The sequence below is a fragment of the Pteropus alecto genome, unplaced genomic scaffold (assembly GCF_000325575.1).
Source record: "Pteropus alecto unplaced genomic scaffold, ASM32557v1 scaffold110, whole genome shotgun sequence".
Taxonomy (NCBI): Eukaryota; Metazoa; Chordata; class Mammalia; order Chiroptera; family Pteropodidae; genus Pteropus; species Pteropus alecto.
The window spans coordinates 12,050,091-12,056,292 of record NW_006431920.1 but is presented as its reverse complement, the minus strand read 5'-3'; positions in this window follow the sequence as shown (position 1 = coordinate 12,056,292).

Below are 6,202 nucleotides of genomic sequence, written 5' to 3'. Positions count from 1 at the left end.
TAGAAAACTACTAGGTCCCGCAAAGCAGACAGATCCGCAGGCAGCGAGTGCCCGGCTGCGCCAGCCTAAGGCCAGCAGGACAGTTGGTCCCTCAGCTAGTGGCTGGCCGCTCCAGAAGTACATTAATTCGGTTAATCTTCATGAATCCACAAGTGAGATGCTATTATTAGCTCCACTTTATAGGCGAGGAAAAGGTCCCCAGAGGTGCCCAACCCCCCACAGCCCTGGGCCTGGGAGCCCCAACTGCACAGCGGAGAAGCTGCTCAACCTTAAGTTACACCGCTCCCTTGTGGTGGAAGCGGGGTGGATGCTTGGACCCAGCCCGCAGTGCTGTGGGCATCCGTCCCATCTGCGCCCTGTAGGTCCGCAGTCCCTACTTGGAGTCTGATTTTATTTCATCCACTGATGGGTGTTCCGCCACCCATCTCTTGTCCCTTCAGCCATAGTCAGCTGCTGGTGGTTGCTGTCCCGGGGTGGGGCAGCCCCTGCTGGCTCTCCAGGGAAGTACAGGGGTTCCTAACTGGCTAACATTTGAATTGATTGGGTCGCTGAACAAACAAACAAACAAACAAACACAAACAAACACTCATGCCAGTGCCCCGCCATCAGAGATTCTGATCTGATTGGTTTGGAGTGGACCCCAGGTAGATATCTTACTTTTTAAAGTTTTTTCAGGTGATTCTAATGCAGAGCCAGGGATGAGACGAGAAGAATGCTTGAGTCAGGACACCTGGGTTTGAATCCAGTCCCCTCACTGAATTCCACTGCCCTGGAGCTATGTCACTTGTCTTCTCTGAGCCTCGGTTTGCCTCATCTGTCTAATGAGGGTGATTCAGCCTCAAATAACAGAGTGGGATCAATGTGAGATGGTGGTTGTGAATGTGCTTTGAGAACTAGGACCGTAGAAAATGGGAGGAATTATCATCGCGCCACTGCTGGGCTCAGCCCTCATGCCAGCCCCATGCCCCAAGGTTGCCAACTTGCTTCGGTCCTTTCTGTAACGTTTTTGTAGAATGCTCTTGAGGACGCCACAATCTCCCTGCCCAGTTTCATGTCACTTGCCCATAGCTTCTTTGTACACACTCTAAACTCTCTGAAGAGGTGGATTTTCTGGGTGTGTGAGCAGCACTTCTGTTGTGGCTCTAGCTACAAGAACCACACTGATGTGTAATATGACTTAGAAACCTTTGCTAAGGGAAAGCAAAATTGCACCCGTGTGGGAAGATGGGATGGCTAGACAGGGATCTTGGAGATATGAAACCTAATGCTCACCCTCTGGCAGTTGACAGACACTGGGGTTATACTGCCACCGTGTGGCGTCATGGGAAACTACAGCTGAGTTTACACCGGGCCTGGGAGTCTATCTTGTTTAAGGGGTGATCTCAGGAGTCCAGAATGACTCAACTGTGGACGCTTGTTAAACTTGTGGAATCACGGAGACCTATCCCTGATCTAGAACCTTAGGAAGGGAGCTGGAAATTTGCATTAAAAATGCCTCCTGAGTGATTCGAATTTGTAGAATCACTTAATTCCTAGGTGACCTAATTTATAGGATTCAGGGCAAAATGAAAATACAGGGCCCCTTGCTCAGAAATTATTAAGAATTTTAAGACAGCGACAGCAGAGCACTGAATCAAGCACGGGGTCTCGTGTGACTGTACAGGTTGCCATGTTCATGAAGCTGGCCCTGTGCTTGCGCCCTCTGAATTTGGGGATCACCGCTGCAGCGAATGCGTCTCTCAGATGTGCTGAACCCTAGCTACATATGACGTGGTAGTTGGGAGCATGGGCTTGGAGGTAAGGCAGTCTCTGAACGGAGTTCGGGCAGGAAAAAGTGAGAGATGCTGCCAACTCGTCTCTCCACTGCTGCGCCCATGGAGGGTGCGGCCAGCGGGACGCGCAAAGGGCAGTGTGCATGGGGCTGGGGGCGGGGGTGAGAGGCTGGGGCTCCGCAGATGAAGAGGGGGCATGGAGACTGAGAGACCTCGAGAGAAGAAGGGGAGTAGGAGGAAGGAATGACAACAGTGTGAATGAGGCAGAAGGTAAGAAAATGTGTCATCTACGCTCTTTAAGCCCCGAGAAGGTTGAAATCAGACTAGCCATTTCATAGCTTTCTTCTTCACTGGGCGGAAGCAGCAGTGGGGCCCGGTAGGGGCGGGAGGTAGGATTCCCCTTGGCCAGAGATTCTCAGGAGTTAAGATCTTACAGGCACTAAAATAAGTGACTGAAGCACATTCTAGAAATGCCTTCATTAAAACTGTTTCCAAGGAGAAGAGACTCATCATTAGCTTAAGGGTAGATTAAGGCCACTCTATTTAATAGTAGGGGCTGAGATGAAATGATAGTAATAATAATAGTAGTCGTAATAACAGTAGCTGAACTGCGCTGTCTACTCCCTGTTCTAAGCGTGTTTTGTACATTAACTCACTGAAACAATTTTGAAGGGATCAAGATGGGGGAACCCAAGTTCTGGATGAGCGTGTGGGTCTGCGGGGTCCCTTAGGCCCTGCCGCCACCTGGAGTGTGGCCTGAGGAGTGTCCTCACCTTTCACCTACCTTCCCTGGGACCCGGAGGAAGCTGACGCAGGCTAACTGAATGCATAACTTTATTAAATAAATGCTTTGTCATGACAAACGACAAAGATCAAGGAGTAACATAAATTATAAGTTGAATAAATAGTATACAGCAATCTTCACTTTAATAAAACGTGAGATCTTCTGTTTTTTTTTTTTTCTTTTTTTATTTCCTTAGGTACAAAATGCTAAACAGGAGGCGAGTTCTTCCGCATTCAGGTGATTTTTTTTCCTGCTTTTTTTTTTTGTCACCACAAACTGGTTTTGTTTGTTGCTTTGTTTTTTTCCATCCTTTTCACCAGTAAAGATTATGAGCATTTATTTAAAAAAAAAAAAAAGTTGAAAACAAAAAAGAAGAGAAAATAGAGCTATGGTATGTATGTAGGTAAAACTATCAAGAACTACAGTAATATGTGCTGTGGTTATTGCTGTCTTAAAAGAAAAAAAAACAAAAAAACAAAAAACCAAAAACACAAACCGGTAGGCAACTCGGAATCTGAAGGATCTTGTCTGACAACTGTCTATCCATGTGGGCTACTGTGTGACGGTGGTGGTGGCAGGTGGCACTCAGGCTGGTGTCCGGGGACCAGAGAAGCGGGCGGAGGGGCACAGGGCAGCCGGCACCTCCACCTCCCTTTTCCCCAGCCGGAAGGAGTTAAGGAGAGGAGGCCAGAGTCTGTGGAGATGGCTAAACTACGTACTCCATTAGAAAACCAAGAAAGTATGTTTAAAAAAAAAAAAAAAGAAGAAGACACGAAACCTAAGAGAGAAAAAAAAAAGTGGAGAAAAGTGCAAAATACATCTTGCACTTGTAGTGGTTTCAAAAATCAAGACAGTACAACGCCCAGGTTGCCGGCTGGTAGAACCCCCACGTCTCAGCACTTAGCCTCCTTTCTCTTGGAAGCCACAAATATCCTCTCTAAGGCCAGAGGGTTCTTGGCCCACTCCTCTCTGAAGTCCCCATCCTGAGCCGGAGCCCTCTGGGGGTGGGGGGTGCTGAACAGACGGAGAGGGGGAACACTGCCCCCTCTTGAGGGGAGCTTGGTGGTTGCCATGGCAGCCTGGTGGCTGCTAATGAGCTAGGTGGTGGGAAAAGGATGGCCCTGCAGGAGGCTGACCCCGCAGGGCTACAGTGGAGACCACCAAGGTGGCGATGGGGAATGGGTGAGGGGCGAGGTGGTGGGACCACGCAGGGCCTCCCCTCCTGCCCGTGTGGGGTTGAATGTCTCCGGGCCTGTCTGCGCAGGCCTGGCTGTCTGAGAAACTTTCCTGTCTCTTCCTTCCCAGGCGCCCTGCTTTGCCGGGGTGGGTCAGGTGGCTCTGGGGGAAGAAGGGTCTGTCCTGGCTGGACCTCCCTCAATCATCTGGCAGCGGTGGGCGAAGATTGGCAAAGTCTGTGCTGCTGGAGCGAGGCATGAGTCGAAAGGGGGGTGGGGAGAAACTTCCTGTAGCGGGGCAACACTTAGACTAGAGGCCACAGGAAACCTGGGCCCTAAGGCCTCCAGGTGAGCCATCAGTGGCCAACAGGCAGCTGGGAGGCGAGACGACGCCTCCCAGGACTTCTCTGCGGGCAGCACTCCACAGCGGCCTTCCCTCTCCCCCGCCCAGCGGACCGCACGGGCTCCATCCTCCTCAGTGACTCCATCCCCCTGGTCTCCCCACTTTGGGCTCAGCCCAGACCTCCTCTTCTAACGGTTTAGGTCCATCTGTCACGAGGGTCCAGTGTCCTCTAGGGATTGGCCAGCTGACCAGAATCACCCGCTGCAAGCTCGGGAGACTTACAGGTTTGGGTTAGTCATCACGAACCTCGGAGACCTGTGGGACTGATGCAGTTAAACCAGGCCAGAATCCCTGCCTTCCGGCTGACAGCAAAGAGCCAATGTAAGGGGCAGAGGCCATTCAAAGTCCGTAAACAGTGATGTGCGGGAGAGAGAGTCTCTCTCAGGAATCAGGTCCAGGTCTGGGGAGGGGTTGGGGTGGGATGTGCAGTTCCTGGCTCAGTCTTTTCTTAGGGGGAATGGCGCCCCAGTATCCACTTGGCAGATCCCAGTTAGACGACTGCTCAAGATCCGAAGGAAGAATGGGCAGAAAGAAGGGGGAAGTGAGAAAGATTCAGGATACTGGCCTAAGACACAGAAATGTGAGTCGGACATTTGGGGACAGTTGCACAGAGATGGGGTGCGCTGACGCAGCAGGCCAAGTAAGTCCTCGCGGCTGCCATTCCCGTAAGGCCCTTTGTCCTATGAAGATCGACCACCTCTCCCATCCCTAGCCAACTGTCCTGTCCGGGGGAGGAGGGGACATCCCTCAAGTTCCGCAGCTGCAAGTTTTCTGCTATGGATTAGATTTGCTTTTTTGCTGTCCCTCTTCGTTGCCCCAAGTTCAGTGTCGGAGTGGTCTCCACGGTGTCATGGCATCAGGAAAGAGCAGAAAGAGCTGTGTTCACAGCGAGAAAGGGTCTCCTTGCCAGTGTCCAAGCCCTTTTCCTGGCAGGCTATCTCCAGCCTCAGAAGACAGCCTCAAGGCCCCCCGTCCATTGAGGAAGCTGGTGGAGCGTGGGGTTTTTCTGTGGCTGCCAAGTGACAGCACTTCCCACGCAGCTATTCGCTGGTCGTCTGGAGCCTTTCTTCCATCCTCCACCCCAGGGAGGAAATCTCAACCGATCAGCCTGGACGAAGAGCTTCAAAGACTCTCCGGCCTCGGCCCCTCATTGCAGGGGTTCGGTGGCCATTGAACACGTAATCTCATCCCTTCGAATACCAGTCTCTACTGGATCCTTGTGTCCAGCTGCTGAGTCTAGAACCACCTAAATTTACCCACCTTCCCTGGCTCTACGGCCTGGATTCAGCTCGTTTCTCTCTTACAATCTGTCCCCCCATTTCCTCTCTCCTTTCTCTCGAATCCCAGAGGGCCGATGGGGAAGTTTCTCTTGCCCGTGTCCCCCAGTCTGTTGCTTTGCTTCAATGCCAGAACGGGGCCGTCAGCCTCCGTCCCTCCAGCCCTCGGTCCCTTCACTCCACCCGCTCTGGCCCGAACAATCACGTTTACCGTTCCTCTGTATCGACACCTTTCCGCCTCCATCTCCCCTGTCTGCCACCTCTCATTTCGGTTTCTCTCCTGCTCTGCCAGCGTGAAGAGTGAGAGAGGCTTTCAAAATGCAGGCTCTGCCCAGAGAGAATGCAAAGGCTGGGCAGGACCAGCAGGTCAAACTTGGACCTGGTGGGCTTGTTTAGTAAGGGGTCCAGAGACAGTTTCTTCTGGTGGGTCTGAAGGCCAGGTGCGCTGGGGAGCATGCTGGGTGCGCAGTGAATGACCTCAGCCATCTGGCTGGGTGGCACGCCGGAACACACGTGCGCATGGAAAATCATGAAAGAGTCCAACACTGTGTCCCACAAAGAGTTGAGTTTGCTGCTCATGGGAGGCAGGCAAAACTGATGGTATGGGTCATGTTAGAATAATATGGATTTTCTTGGTTTGCCCAGAATGAGGAAGCTCCTTAATGCCCCCATAAGACCTACATTGAAAAGTTAATGCAAACTTTTAAAGTAAGAAAGGAAAAAAAAAAAAAAGATAGATTTAGATGCCTATATATGACTATATGGAGCCTTGTAGATAAATACAAGCCCAC